Raw genomic sequence first — 15,198 nt, forward strand, 5'->3', positions numbered from 1 at the left:
GCTTTCGAGCCTTTTCTTCACAGATTTTTACAAAATATGGATGGACATTCAGACCTTGTTTCAGCCGAAAACCTCCGCTCCCTCTTTTGATCATACATTGTCGGGCATTCGCACCTTTTCTTACCCGCTTTTTACAAACCATGGTCGGACTTTCACACCTTTTAGTAGCGGAACAACTCTGCTCCCGCTATTGATTGTGTACAATCGGGTATTTTAACCTTTTCTTACCTGCTTTTTGCCAACTATGGTCGGACATTCACACCTTCTTACAGCGGAACACCTCCGCTCCCTCCTTTGATGGTGTATGTTCGGGCATTCGAACCTTTTCTTACCCGCTTTTTACAAACTATGGTCAGACATTCACACCTTCTTGCAGCCGAACACTTCCGCTCTACCTTTTAGTGTTCTATGGGGTATTCACACCTTTTTTTTCACCGCATTTTATAGATTATGGTTGTAAATTCTCACCCACTCTTATCCAAAGACCTCTCCTCCTGCTTTGGTTAATATATAGTCGGGCATTCGAACCTTTTCTTACCCGCTTTTTACAAATTATGGTCGAACATTCACACCTACTTGCAGCCGAACACCTCCGCTCCCGCTTTTGATGGTGTATAGTCGGGCTTTCGAGCCTTTTCTTCCCCGGTTTTTACAAATTATGGTTGGACATTCAGACCTTGCAGCCGAAAACCTCCGCTCCCTCTTTTGATCATACATTGTCAGGCATTCGCACCTACTTGCAGCCGAATACTTCCGCTCCACCTTTTATTAATGTATGGTTGGCATTTGCACCTTTTCTTACCCTTTCTTACCCTACTGATTGCTTAAGATTAAGTTGTTTTTTCTCAAACTACAACATTTTTTTAATTGTGGAAACTTGATTTGAAGTGGATAAATAAGGAGGACAAACAGTTTTAAGTCAGGCTGATAGAAGGAATTAATTTTATAGCTAAATCTGTATTTCGTCATATGTCGAGAGATGCTTATTGCTGAAAAAGTTCTTTCTCATTCTACAAAGTACAACGTTGTTTATCGTTGAAACTTGATTAGACATGAATAAATATGAAGGACAAAGCAGTCTTAACTTGGTTAGAGTTAAGGAATTCGTTTTATAGGAGAATCCGAATTCGTGCATAACTCCTAAAATAGAGCTTATTTTCGGATTCCTGAAGAATGAGTCTGGTTCTTTCTCATAATACAAAGTTTGTTGTTTATTGTTGAAACTTCATCAGAAGTGAAGAAATAAATGAATGCCTATCAACAAATGTGGGATCTAAACTCTAGTGCTTCCTCTAAAATAATTTCCTTTCTCAATTCAGAAATGTGTGTGTGTATGTCACAACACCCGTGACACCAAAACGGCTTTCTTTTCTCTCTTTTCTCTACACTCTGCACTGTGAGCACACACACCAAATCAGAAAGGCTTTTTTCTCTCTTTTCTACATTATGGACTGTGGGGACACAAAACCGCTCTCTCTTTTTTTTTTTGATTGTGTGCCAGGGCGTTGTCTCACGTATTAGATTATGCTTAAGATACGAATGGGTTTATCAGTCACATCAGAATCCATACATACTGATCCTCCCGTAATAAAATGGTCGGATCTTATCAAACACACTTTGTTTCTTGTGACAATCAAGTCAGCGAAACAGCGTATACACGTCAAGACACTGAATCAAGTTTGCCACAAGAACTCATAAGTTTGGCAGTATTGCTCTGCCGTCAGCAATCATACACCCATTTTATTTTCGTGAGACATGTGCAGGCACCTGTTCATCTACTGTTCTATCACTATGAATTAGTTTATCTATTATCAATAAGGATACTTCTACAACTACTATCAAAGTATGTCCAGACTTCTTATGTTGTCAGTTGTTATATATGAATAAGTGGGTAGCTACTGACAAGCATTAAGCATGTCACACAGCCCAAACATATAACATTTCAGGACACACCACACAGTTAACAACCACAGTGAAGTGTCAAAGCCCAAACATGTAACATTCAACAGGACACTTACACAACACATTCAAATCAAACAGTCAGACAACATACAAGAACATATACCCCAGCCGGCATTGCTCCCTGCCTATTTTCCTACAGCTCACTATGTGTGCGCACACCTTTATTCACAAACTCTTCAACTTATACTCTTTTACCAAAGCTGCTACAGCTCGATTGGCCGACATGTAACAGATTAGAGGTTTAGCAGTTTTAATTTAGTTTGAGTGAAGGAATTAATTTTATAGCAAAATCCGAAATCATGAAGAACTCATGAAAGTAAGCTTATTCTCGGATTCCTGAAACTTTAGATTTGCTATTTCTTTTACTGCAAAGTACAACGTTGGTTTTTTTGTTTAAATCTTTCTAGACATGGTAAATATGAAGGACAAAGCAGTTTTAACATAGTTTGAGTGAAGGAATTAATTTTATTGATAAAATCCCAAGAGTCTGCTGAGAAAAGAGAGTGAATGCGAAGTAGACTTTAACACGGCTATGGGAGCGAGCCGAGTGTGGGCTAACCGGGAGAATTGCTTGAAAGAAACGCGACACCGAATGAGCGGTCACAACAAAGCCTCAATACGGTTTTCCCGTGGTGTTTTTGTTGCTGCCTTGTCTTTTGCACAGAGTAAAAGACAAGGCAGCCATCGAATAGGGCCCGATTGTTCCTACTTGGTCAGCCGAGGAGCAAGGGGCCCCAAAACCCTTCATGTGTGAGTGTGTGCTGTGTACAGGAGCTGTGTACAGGAGCCAGAAGGGAGAGGGGTATGGGGATATACACTGGGGGCAGCCAGGGACTGGCTGCAATAGGCATCCCCGCTACCAGGGAGCCAACACAGGACAGGAGGGCCTGATGTCCACCAGGCTCGGGGCCTGCAGCGACCATATTCTGGGAGCTACTGTACCTCCAGAAGGTACCCATCCCGCCCCACCCCACTCAACCCAACCCCACTCCGGAGGACCTCTACAAAAAACAAACAAACAACAACAAAAAACAAACAAACAAACCACCCGGTCACACCAGTCGCAGCAGCCCGGGCCTGAGACCCACCATCACCCAGGCCCCCCCAGGCCCCCCCTCAACAGGTGCGCTCTAGTGAAAAAGCAAACAGCGGCAGCAACAAAAACACAACGGGAACACCGTATTGAGGCTTTGTTCTGACCGCTCATTTGGTATGGCGTTTCTTTCAAGCAATTCTCCCGGTTAGCCCGCACTCGGCTCGCTCCCAGAGCCGTGTTAAAGTCTACTTCGCATTCACTCTCTTTTCTCAGCAGACTAAAAGAAAGTTTCATCTTGGGCTCCCTGAAACTTGCATCCTGCACCGCTGTTTGCTTTTTCACAAGAGTAGAGAAGAGCGCACCGTTCCCAGCGGCACTGCAGTACGGGGTCAATGCTTGGAGTGAACGGAGCAAGCTACTTTTTCAACTCCTATTGCTAAAAATCCATTTAATATGTAGTCCTCGTATAGAGGAAATATCAGATATTAAACTGATAAGAACAGATACTACACTTGATCTTAGCCAAAAGGCCGAGAAGCGACAACTGTCCACTGGTTCACGTCCGAGGGCCCTTCCTGGCACAATGCGCACTTGTCCGCTAACACCCCTGTTCTTTTTATGGCCATAGGTGGCCAGAGTGTCACTTTGCACCTCCGCCCACCTGCTGCACTGAGCACTCTTCAGCCCTTTTAAATGGTATAACTTTGCACTCCCGCACGCTCCAGCAAGCACCATTCAAGCAACAACTTTGCACTCCAGCTTCGAACATCGGCACAGTCGCAACAAGTAAGGCGACTCTACTCAGAGAAGTCACTCTGCACAGTAACAAGATTTCTTTTGCACAGACAGAAAGGGCTTCACCCGCAAAGGTAAAGCCTGCCAAAAATAGAAACAACTCATTAGTGCTGCTCTCCACAGAAGTCTTTAGTAAAAGGCGAAAGACTTGTACGTTATGAAGAGAAACCAGAGTACGATTATCCGTCACTGCGGGAAGTATCCTTATTGATAATAGATAAACTAATTCATAGTGATAGAACAGTAGATGAACAGGTGCTTGCACACATCTCACGAAAATAAAATGGGTGTATGATTGCTGACGGCAGAGCAATACTGCCAAACTTATGAGTTCTTGTGGCAAACTTGATTCAGTGTCTTGACGTGTATTCGCTGTTTCGCTGACTTGATTGTCACAAGAAACAAAGTGTGTTTGATAAGATCCGACCATTTTATTACGGGAGGATCAGTATGTATGGATTCTGATGTGACTGATAAACCCATTCGTATCTTAAGCATAATCTAATACGTGAGACAACGCCCTGGCACACAATCAAAAAAAAAAAGAGAGAGCGGTTTTGTGTCCCCACAGTCCATAATGTAGAAAAGAGAGAAAAAAAGCCTTTCTGATTTGGTGTGTGTGCTCATAGTGCAGAGTGTAGAGAAAAGAGAGAAAAGAAAGCCGATTTGGTGTCACGGGTGTTGTGACTTACACACACACATTTCTGAATTGAGAAAAGAAATTATTTTAGAGGAAGCAGTAGAGTTTAGATCCCACATTTGTTGATAGGCATTAATTTATTTCTTCACTTCTGATGAAGTTTCAACAATAAACAACAAACTTTGTATTATGAGAAAGAACCAGACTCATTCTTCAGGAATCCGAAAATAAGCACGAATTCGGATTCTCCTATAAAACGAATTAATTAACTCAAACCAAGTTAAGACTGCTTTGTCCTTCATATTTATTCATGTCTAATCAAGTTTCAACGATAAACAACGTTGTACTTTGTAGAATGAGAAAGAACTTCTTCAGCAATAAGCATCTCTCGACATATGACGAAATACAGATTTTGCTATAAAATTAATTTCTTCTATCAGCGTGACTTAAAACTGTTTGTCCTCCTTATTTATCCACTTCAAATCAAGTTTCAACAATTAATAAAAAATTGTAGTTTGAGAAAGAACAACTTAATCTTCAGCAATCAGTATAAAAAGAGGGTAACAAAAGGTGCAAATGCCAACCATACATCACTAAAAGGTGGAGCGGAAGTATTCAGCTGCAAGTAGGTGTGAATGTTCGACCATAATTTGTAAAAAGTGGGTAAGAAAAGGTTCGAATGCCCGACTAAATATTAACAAAAGCGGGAGGAGAGGTCTTCGGATGAGAGTGGGTGAGAATTTCCTACCATACAAGTATGGTGGAGAGGAAGCTGTGATTGGCCGACAATAGTAAAAAGCAGGTGAGAAAAGGTGCGAATGTCAAAACATACATGATCAAAACAGGGAGCGGAGGTGTTTGGCTGCGACAAGGTGTGAATGTCCACCCATAATTAATGAAAAACGGGCAACAAGTAGGTTCGAATGCCCAACCATACATCATCAAAAGCAGGAGTGGATGTGTTCGGCTTCAAGAAGGTATGAATGTCCATCAATAATTGCTATAAAACATGAAAGAAAATTTTCGAATATCAAACCGCACATAATCATAAGCGGGAGAGGAGGTGTTCCGCTGCAAGAAGGTGTGAATATCCACCCATAATTACTGAAAAATGGGTAAGAAAAGGTGCGAATGCCCAACCATACATCATCAAAAGCAGGAGTGGATGTGTTCGGCTACAAGAAGGTTTGAATGTCCGACCATAGTTTGTAAAAAGCGGGTAAGAACAGGTTTGTATGCCCGACTGTACACAATCAAAAGAGGGAGCGGAGTTGTTCAGCTACAAGAAGGTGTGAAAGTCCGACCATGGTTTGTAAAAAGCGGGTAAGAACAGGTTCGTATGCCCGAATATACACCATCAAATGCGGGAGCGGAGGTGTTCGGCTGTGAGTAGGTGTGAATCTCCAACCATAATTGCTGAAAAATGTGTTAGAAAAGGTAAGAATGCCGGTCCATACATCATCAAAAGCGGGAGAGGTGGTGTTCGGCTGCAAGTAGGTGTGAATGTTCGACCATAATTTGTAAAAAGCGGGTAAGAAAAGGTTTGAATGCCCGACTATATATTAACCAAAGCAGGAGGAGAGGTCTTCGGATAAGAGTGGGTGAGAATTTACAACCATAATCTATAAAATGCGGTGAAAAAAAAGGTGTGAATACCCCATAGAACACTAAAAGGTAGAGCGGAAGTGTTCGGCTGCAAGAAGGTGTGAATGTCCGACCATAGTTTGTAAAAAGCGGGTAAGAAAAGGTTCGAATGCCCGAACATACACCATCAAAGGAGGGAGCGGAGGTGTTCCGCTGTAAGAAGGTGTGAATGTCCGACCATAGTTGGCAAAAAGCAGGTAAGAAAAGGTGAAAATACCCGATTGTACACAATCAATAGCGGGAGCAGAGTTGTTCCGCTACTAAAAGGTGTGAAAGTCCGACCATGGTTTGTAAAAAGCGGGTAAGAAAAGGTGCGAATGCCCGACAATGTATGATCAAAAGAGGGAGCGGAGGTTTTCGGCTGAAACAAGGTCTGAATGTCCATCCATATTTTGTAAAAATCTGGGAAGAAAAGGCTTGAAAGCCCGACTATACACCATCAACAGCTGGAGCGGAGGTGTTCAGCTGCAAGAAGGTCTGAATGTCCATCAATAATTGCTAGAAAACATGGAAGAGAATTTTCGAATATCAAACCGCACATGATCATAAGCGGGAGAGGAGGTGTTCAAATGCAAGAAGGTGTGAATGTCCACCCATAATTACTGCAAAATGGGTAAGAAAAGGTACGAATGCCCAACCATACATGATCCTAAGAGGGAGCGGAGGTGTTTGGCTGCGACAAGGTGTGTATGTCCACCCATAATTAATGAAAAGCGGGCAACAAGTAGGTTTGAATACCCATCATCAAAAGCAGGAGTGGATGTGTTCGGCTACAAGAAGGTTTGAATGTCTGACCATAGTTTTTAAAAAGCGGGTAAGAAAAGATTCGAATGCCCGAACATACACCATCAAAGGAGGGAGCGGAGGTGTTCCGCTGTAAGACGGTGTGAATGTCCAACCATAATTGGCAAAAAGCAGGTAAGAAAAGGTTAAAATACCCTATTGTACACAATCAATAGCGGGAGCAGAGTTGTTCCGCTACTAAAAGGTGTGAAAGTCCGACCATGAATTGTAAAAAGCGGGTAAGAAAAGGTGCGAATGCCCGACAATGTATGATCAAAAGAGGGAGCGGAGGTTTTCGGCTGAAAAAAGGTCTGAATGTCCAACCATAATTTGTAAAAATCGGGGAAGAAAAGGCTCGAAAGCCCGACTATACACCATCAACAGCTGGAGCGGAGGTGTTCAGCTGCAAGACGGTCTGAATGTCCATCAATAATTGCTAGAAAACATGGAAGAGAATTTTCGAATATCAAACCGCACATGATCATAAGCGGGAGAGGAGGTGTTAAAATACAAAAAGGTGTGAATGTCCACCCATAATTACTGCAAAATGGGTAAGAAAAGGTAGGAATGCCCAACCATACATCATCAAAAGCAGGAGTGGATGTGTTCGGCTACAAGAAGGTTTTAATGTCCGACCATAGTTTGTAAAAAGCGGGTAAGAAAAGGTTTGAATGCCCGAACATACACCATCAAAAGAGGGAGCAGAGGTGTTCCACTGTAAGAAGGTGTGAATGTCTGACCATAGTTGGTAAAAAGCGGGTAAGAAAAGGTGAAAATACCCGACTGTACACAATCAATAGCGGGAGCGGAGTTGTTCGGCTACTAAAAGGTGTGAAAGTCCGACCCTGGTTTGTAAAAAGCGGGTAAGAGAAGGTGCGAATGCCCGACAATGTATGATCAAAAGAGGGAGCGGAGGTTTTCGGCTGCAAGAAGGTCTGAATGTCCAACAATAATTTTGTAAAAACCGGGGAAGAAAAGGCTCGAAAGCCCGACTATACATCATCAAAAGCGGGAGCGGAGGTGTTCAGCTGCAAGAAGGTCTGAATGTCCATCAATAATTGCTATAAAACATGAAAGAAAATTTTCGAATATCAAACCACACATCATCATAAGCGGGAGAGGAGGTGTTCAGCTGCAAGAAGGTGTGAATGTCCGACCATAGTTTGTAAAGAATGGGTAAGAAAAGGTGCGAATGCTCAACCATACATCATCAAAAGCAGGAGTGGATGTGTTCGGCTAAAAGAAGGTTTGAATGTCCGACCATAGTTCGTAAAATGCGGGTAAGAAAAGGTTCGAATGCCCGAACATACACCATCAAAAGAGGGAGCGGAGTTGTTCGGCTACAAGAAGGTGTGAAATTCCGACCATGGTTTGTAAAAAGCGGGTAAGAAAAGATTCGAATGCCCGATTATATACCATCAAAAGCGGAAGCGGAGGTGTTCGGCTGCAAGAAGGTGTGAACGTCCAACCAAAGTTTGTAAAAAGCAGTGAAGAAAAGTTTCGAATATCCAACCAAACATAATCAAAAGCGGGAGCAGAGCTGTTCGACTGCAAGTAGGTGTGAATGTCAGATCATAATTTGCAAAAAGCTGATGAGAAAGGGTGAGAATGCCCGACTATACACCATCAAATGCGGGAGCGGAAGTGTTCGGCTGTGAGTAGGTGTGAATGTCAAACCGTAATTGCTGAAAAATGTGTTAGAAAAGACTAGAATGCCGGACCATACATCACCAAAAGCGGGAAAAGTGGTGTTCGGCTGCAAGTAGGTGTGAATGTCCAGCCATAATTACTCACAAACCGGTAAGAAAAGGTAGTATTGCCAGACCATACATTATCAAAACAGGGAGCGGAGGTGGTTCAGCTGCAAGGTGTGAATGTCTGACTAAAGTTTATAAAAAGCGGGTAAGACAAGGTGCGAATGCCTGACAATGTATGATCAAATGAGGGAGCGGAGGTTTTCGGCTGCAAGGTCTGAATGTACAACCATAATTTGTAAAAACCGGGGAAGAAAAGGCTCGAAAGCCCGACTATACACCATCAAAAGCGGGAGCGGAGGTGTTCGGCTGCAAGTAGGTGTGAATGTTCGACCATAATTTGTAAAAAGCGGGTAAGAAAAGGTTTGAATGCCCGACTTTATATTAACAAAAGCAGGAGGAGAGGTCTTCGGATAAGAGTGGGTGAGAATTTCCAACCATAATCAATAAAATGCGGTGAAAAAAAAGGTGTGAATACCCCATAGAACACTAAAAGGTGGAGCAGAAGTGTTCGGCTGCAAGAAGGTGTGACTGTTCGACTATATTTGGTGAAAAGCAGGTGAAGCAAGGTCTTAATGCCCAACCTTACATCATCAAAAACGAGATCAGAGGTGTTTGGCTGCAAGAAGGCCATAGTTTGCCAAAAGCGGGTAAGCTGCGAATGACCGACTAATTATCAACAAAAGTGGGGGCGGAGGTCTTCGGATGCAAGTGGGTGTGAATATCCCACCATACAAGTATGGTGGAGAGGAAGCTGTGAATGGCCGACCATAGTAAAAAGCGGGTGAGAAAAGGTGCGAATGTCCAATCATACATGATCAAAACAGGGAGCGGAGGTGTTTGGCTGCGACAAGGTGTGTATGTCCACCCATAATTAATGAAAAGCGGGCAACAAGTAGGTTTGAATACCCATCATCAAAAGCAGGAGTGGATGTGTTCGGCTACAAGAAGGTTTGAATGTCTGACCTTAGTTTGTAAAAAGCGGGTAAGAAAAGGTTCGAGTGCCCGAACATACACCATCAAAAGAGGGAGCGGAGGTGTTCCGCTGTAAGAAGGTTTGAATGTCCAACAATAGTTGGTAAAAAGCGGGTAAGAAAAGGTTAAAATACCCGACTGTACACAATCAATAGCGGGAGCGGAGTTGTTCGGCTACAAGAAGGTGTGAAAGTCCGACCATGGTTTGTAAAATGCAGTTAAGAAAAGGTTCGAATATCCAACCAAACATAATCAAAAGCGGGAGCAGAGCTGTTCGACTGCAAGTAGGTGTGAATGTCCAGCCATAATTACTCACAAACGGGGGAAGAAAAGGTAGTATTGCCAGACCATACATGATCAAAACAGGGAGCGGAGGTTCAGCTGCAAGGTGTGAATGTCTGACTATAGTTTGTAAAAAGCGGGTAAGACAAGGTGCGAATGCCCAACAATGTATGATCAAAAGAGAGAGCGGAGGTGTTCGGCTGCAAGGTCTGAATGTCCAACTATAATTTGTAAAAACCGGGTAAGAAAAGGCTCGAAAGCCCGACTATACATCATCAAAAGCGGGAGCGGAGGTGTTCAGCTGCAAGAAGGTGTGAATGTTCGACTAAAGTTTGTAAAAAGCTGGTAAGACAAGGAGCGATGTCCCGACATTGTATGATCAAAAGCGGGAGCGGAGGTGTCCAGCTGTGAGTAGGTGTGAATGTCCGACCATAATTGCTGAAAAATGTGTTAGAAAAGGTAAGAATACTGGACCATACATCATCAAAAGCGGGAGAGGTGGTGTTCGGCTGCAAGAAGGTGTGAAAGTCCGACAATGGTTTGTAAAAAGCGGGTAAAAAAAGGTTCGAATGCCCGAATATACATCATCAAAAGCGGAAGCGGAGGTGTTCGGATGCAAGAAGGTGTGAACGTCCGACCAAAGTTTGTAAAAAGCATTGAAAAGCGAGAAAAAGCATTTCGTGAGTTCTGCATGATTTGGGATTTTGCTTATAAAATGCATTACTTCACTCAAACTATGTTAAAACTGATTTGTCCTTCATATTTACCATGTCTAGAAATATTTAAACAAAAAAACAACGTTGTACTTTGCAGTAAAAGAAAGAGCAAATCTAAAGTTTCAGGAATCCGAGTATAAGCCTGCTTTCATGAGTTCTGCACGATTTCGGATTTTGCTATAAAATGAATTGCTTTGCTCAAACCAAGTTAAAACTGCTTTGTCCTTCCATATTCATCAATGTCTAGATCGACTTCAACAAAGAAAAACATTGGACTTTGCAGTAGAAGAAGTTGAAATCCATCTACACATTGATAAATATGAAGGACAAAGCAGTTCCCACTTGCCCATAAGAAAATAAGCTTATTCTCGGATTCCTGATCCTTCAGTGTTGCTCTTTCTTCTACTGCAAAATACAATGTTGTTCTTTGTTGAAGTCGATCTAGACATTGATAAATCTGAAGGAAAAAGCAGTTTTAACTTGGTTTGAGTGAATGAATTCATTTTATACATAACCGAAATCGTGCAGAACTCATGAAAATAAGCTTGTTCTCGGATTCCTAAAACTTTTGATTGGCTCTTTCTTTTACTGCAAAGTACAACGTTGTTTTTTTGTTTAAATCCATCGAGACATTGATAAATATGAAGGTAAAAGCCGTTTTAACATAGTTTGAGTGAAGGAATTGATTTTATAGATAAAATCCCAAATCATGCAGAACTCCTCAAAAGGAGCGTATGGCTTAATCACAAGTGTGGTTCTTTCTCATTCAGGGTAGTATGAGGAAGTTTATGCTTGAAATATATGTAGAAATGGGTACATATGAAGGACAAAGCAGTGTTAACTTAGTTTGAGTGAAGGAATTCATTTTATACATAAAATCCCAAATCATGCAGAACGTATGAAAAGAAGCTTATTCTCGGATTCCTGATCCTTCAGTTTTGCTCTTTCTTCTACTGCAAAATACAATGTTGTTCTTTGTTGAAGTCGATCTAGACATTGATAAATATGAAGGAAAAAGCAGTTTTAACTTGGTTTGAGTGAATTAATTCATTTTATACATAAAATCCGAAATCGTGCAGAACTCATGAAAATAAGCTTATTCTCGGATTCCTAAAACTTTTGATTTGCTCTTTCTTTTATTGCAAAGTACAACGTTGTTTTTTTTGTTTAAATCTATCGAGACATTGATATATATGAAGGTAAAAGCCGTTTTAACATAGTTTGAGTGAAGGAATTAATTTTATAGATAAAATCCCAAATCATGCAGAACTCCTCAAAAGGGAGGTATGGCTTAATCACAAGTGTGGCTCTTTCTCATTCAGGGTAATATGAGGAAGTTTATGCTTGAAATATATGTAGAAATGGGTACATATGAAGGACAAAGCAGTGTTAACTTAGTTTGCGTGAACAAATTCATTTTATACATAAAATCCGAAATCGTGCAGAACTCATGAAAATAAGCTTATTCTCGGATTCCTAAAGCTTTTGATTTGCACTTTCTTTTACTGCAAAGTACAACGTTGTTTTTTGTTGAAATCTATCTAGACATTGATAAATACCAGCCGAAACTCTGCTGCCGCTTTTGATAATTTATGGTTGGGCATTCTTACCTTTTCTTACCCGCTTTTTACAAATTATGATCTTACATTCACACCTACTTGCAGTCGAACACCTTCTCATCCACTTATGATCATGTGCGGTTGGGCTTTCGCACCTTTTCTTACCCATTTTTCAGTAATTATGGGTGGACATTCAGACCTTCTTGCAGCCGAAAACCTCCGCTCCTCTTTTGATCATACATTGTCGGGCATTCACACCTTGTCTTACCCGCTTTTTACAAACTATAGTCAGACATTCACACCTTGCAGCTGAACCTCCGCTCCCTGTTTTGATCATGTATGGTCTGGCATTCGAGCCTTTTCTTACCCACCTATTACTTACTATGGTTGGACATTCAGACCGTCTTGCAGCCGAACACCTCCGCTTCCGCTTTTGATGGTGTATAGTCGGGCATTCGAGCCTTTTCTTACCCACCTATTACTTACTATGGTTGGACATTCAAACCTTCTTGTAGCCGAACACATCCGCTCCTGCTTTTGATGATGTATGATTTGGCATTCGCACCTTTTCTTACCCATTTTTCAGTAATTATTGGTCGGACATTCAGACCTTCTTGCACCTGAACACCTCTGCTCCCGCTTTTGATGGTGTATAGTCGGGCTTTCGAGCCTTTTCTTCCCCGATTTTTACAAATTATCAAATTATGGTTGGACATTCAGACCTTGCAGCCGAAAACCTCCGCTCCCTCTTTTGATCATACATTGTCGGGCATTCGCCCCTTGTCTTACACGGTTTTTACAAACTTTAGTCAGACATTCACACCTTGCAGCTGAACCACCTCCATTCCCTGTTTTGATCACGTGTGGTCTGGAAATACTACCTTTTCTTCCCCCGTTTGTGAGTAATTTTGGCTGGACATTCACACCTACTTGCAGCCGAAAAACCACCTCTCCCGCTTTTGATGATGTATTGTCCGGCATTCTAGTCTTTTCTATCACATTTTTCAGCAATTATGATCTGACATTCGAACAGCTCTGCTCCCGCTTTTGATTATGTTCGGTTGGATATTCAAACCTTTTCTTAACTGCTTTTTACAAACTTTGGTCGGACGTTCACACCTTCTTGCAGCCGAACACCCCCGCTTCCGCTTTTGATGGTATATATTCGGGTATTCGAACCTTCTCTTACCCGCTTTTTACAAACCATGGTTAGACTTTCATACCTTCTTGTAGCTGAACAACTCCACTCCTGCTTTTGATGACTTATGGTTGGACATTCGCATCTTTTCCTACCTATTTTTCAGTAATTATGGGTGGATATTAACATCTTCTTGCAGCTGAACACCTCCTCTCCCGCTAATGATCATGTAAGGTTTGATATTCGAAAATTTTCTTTCATGTTTTAAAGCAATTATTAATGGACATTCACACCTACTTGCAGCCGAACACCACCTCTCCCGCTTTTGATGATGTATGGACCGGCATTCTTACCTTTTCTAACACATTTTTCAGCAATTATGGTTGGAGAATCACACCTACTCACAGCCGAACAACTCCGCTACCGCATTTGATGGTGTATAGTCGAGCATTCTCACACTTTCTCATCAGCTTTTTGCAAATTATGATCTGAAATTCACACCTACTTGCAGTCGAACAGCTCTGCTCCCGCTTTTGATTATGTATGGTTGTATATTCTAACCTTTTCTTAACTGCTTTTTACAAACTTTGGTTGGACGTTCACAATATCTTGTAGCCGAACACCTCCGCTTCCGCTTTTGATGGTGTATATTCGGGCATACGAACCTTTTCTTACCCGCTTTTTACAAACCAAGGTCGGACTTTCACACCTTCTCTTAGCTGAAAAACTCCGCTCCCTCTTTTGATTGTGTACAGTTGGGTAATTTAACCTTTTCTTACCCGCTTTTTACCATCTATGGTCGGACATTCACACCGTCTTACAGCGGAACACCTCCGCTCCCTCTTTTGATGATGTATGGTTAGGCATTCGCACCTTTTCTTACCCATTTTTCAGTAATTATGGGTAGACATTCACACCTTCTTGCAGCTGAACACCTCCTCTCCCGCTTATGATCATGTGTGGTTTGATTTTCGAAAATTTTCTTTCATGTTTTCTAGCAATTATTGATGGAAATTCAGACCGTCTTGCAGCTGAACACCTCCGCTCCCACTTTTGATGGTGTATAGTCGGGCTTTCGAGCCTTTTCTTCCCCGGTTTTTACAAATTATGGTTGGACATTCAGACCTTCTTGCAGCCGAAAACCTCCACTCCCTCTTTTGATCATACATTGTCGGGCATTCGCACCTTTTCTTACCCGCTTTTTACAAACCATGGTCGGACTTTCACACCTTTTAGTAGCCGAACAACTCCGCTCCCGCTATTGATTGTGTATAGTCGGGTATTTTAACCTTTTCTTACCCGCTTTTTACCAACTATGGTTGGACATTCACACCTTCTTACAGCAGAACACCTCCGCTCCCTGTTTTGATTATGTATGGTTTGACATTCGCACCTTCTCTCACCCGCCTTTTACTATGGTCGGCCATTCACAGCTTCCTCTCCACCATACTTGTATGGTGGGATGTTCACACCCACTTGCATCCGAAGACCTCTGCCCCCACTTTTGTTGATATTTAGTCGGTCATTCGCACCTTTCCCGCTTTTGGCAAACTATGGCCTTCTTGCAGCCAAACACCTCTGATCTCGCTTTTGATGATGTAAGGTTGGGCATTCAGACCTTGCTTCACCTGCTTTTCACCAAATATAGTCGGACATTCACACCTTCTTGCAGCTGAACACCTCCTCTCCCGCTTATGATCATGTGTGGTTTGATTTTCGAAAATTTTCTTTCATGTTTTCTAGCAATTATTGATGGAAATTCAGACCGTCTTGCAGCTGAACACCTCCGCTCCCACTTTTGATGGTGTATAGTCGGGCTTTCGAGCCTTTTCTTCCCCGGTTTTTACAAATTATGGTTGGACATTCAGACCTTCTTGCAGCCGAAAACCTCCACTCCCTCTTTTGATCATACAT

At 42.0% G+C, this 15,198-nt stretch overlaps 2 non-coding genes across 2 annotated transcripts; both read right to left on the reverse strand.

Annotated features, from left to right (window-relative positions):
• Nucleotides 1-3,349: 3,349 nt before the first annotated feature.
• Nucleotides 3,350-3,540, reverse strand: LOC140310628 (U2 spliceosomal RNA). Its single transcript, XR_011916680.1, has one exon. It is a non-coding gene; the product is annotated as a U2 spliceosomal RNA (small nuclear RNA).
• A 316-nt stretch (nt 3,541-3,856) lies between these two features.
• On the reverse strand, nt 3,857-3,970 carry LOC140310511 (U5 spliceosomal RNA). Its single transcript, XR_011916572.1, has one exon. It is a non-coding gene; the product is annotated as a U5 spliceosomal RNA (small nuclear RNA).
• Between the last annotated feature and the right edge of the window lie 11,228 nt (nt 3,971-15,198).

The sequence above is a fragment of the Leuresthes tenuis genome, unplaced genomic scaffold (assembly GCF_036924035.1).
Source record: "Leuresthes tenuis unplaced genomic scaffold, fLeuTen1.0.hap1 SCAF_6, whole genome shotgun sequence".
Taxonomy (NCBI): Eukaryota; Metazoa; Chordata; class Actinopteri; order Atheriniformes; family Atherinopsidae; genus Leuresthes; species Leuresthes tenuis.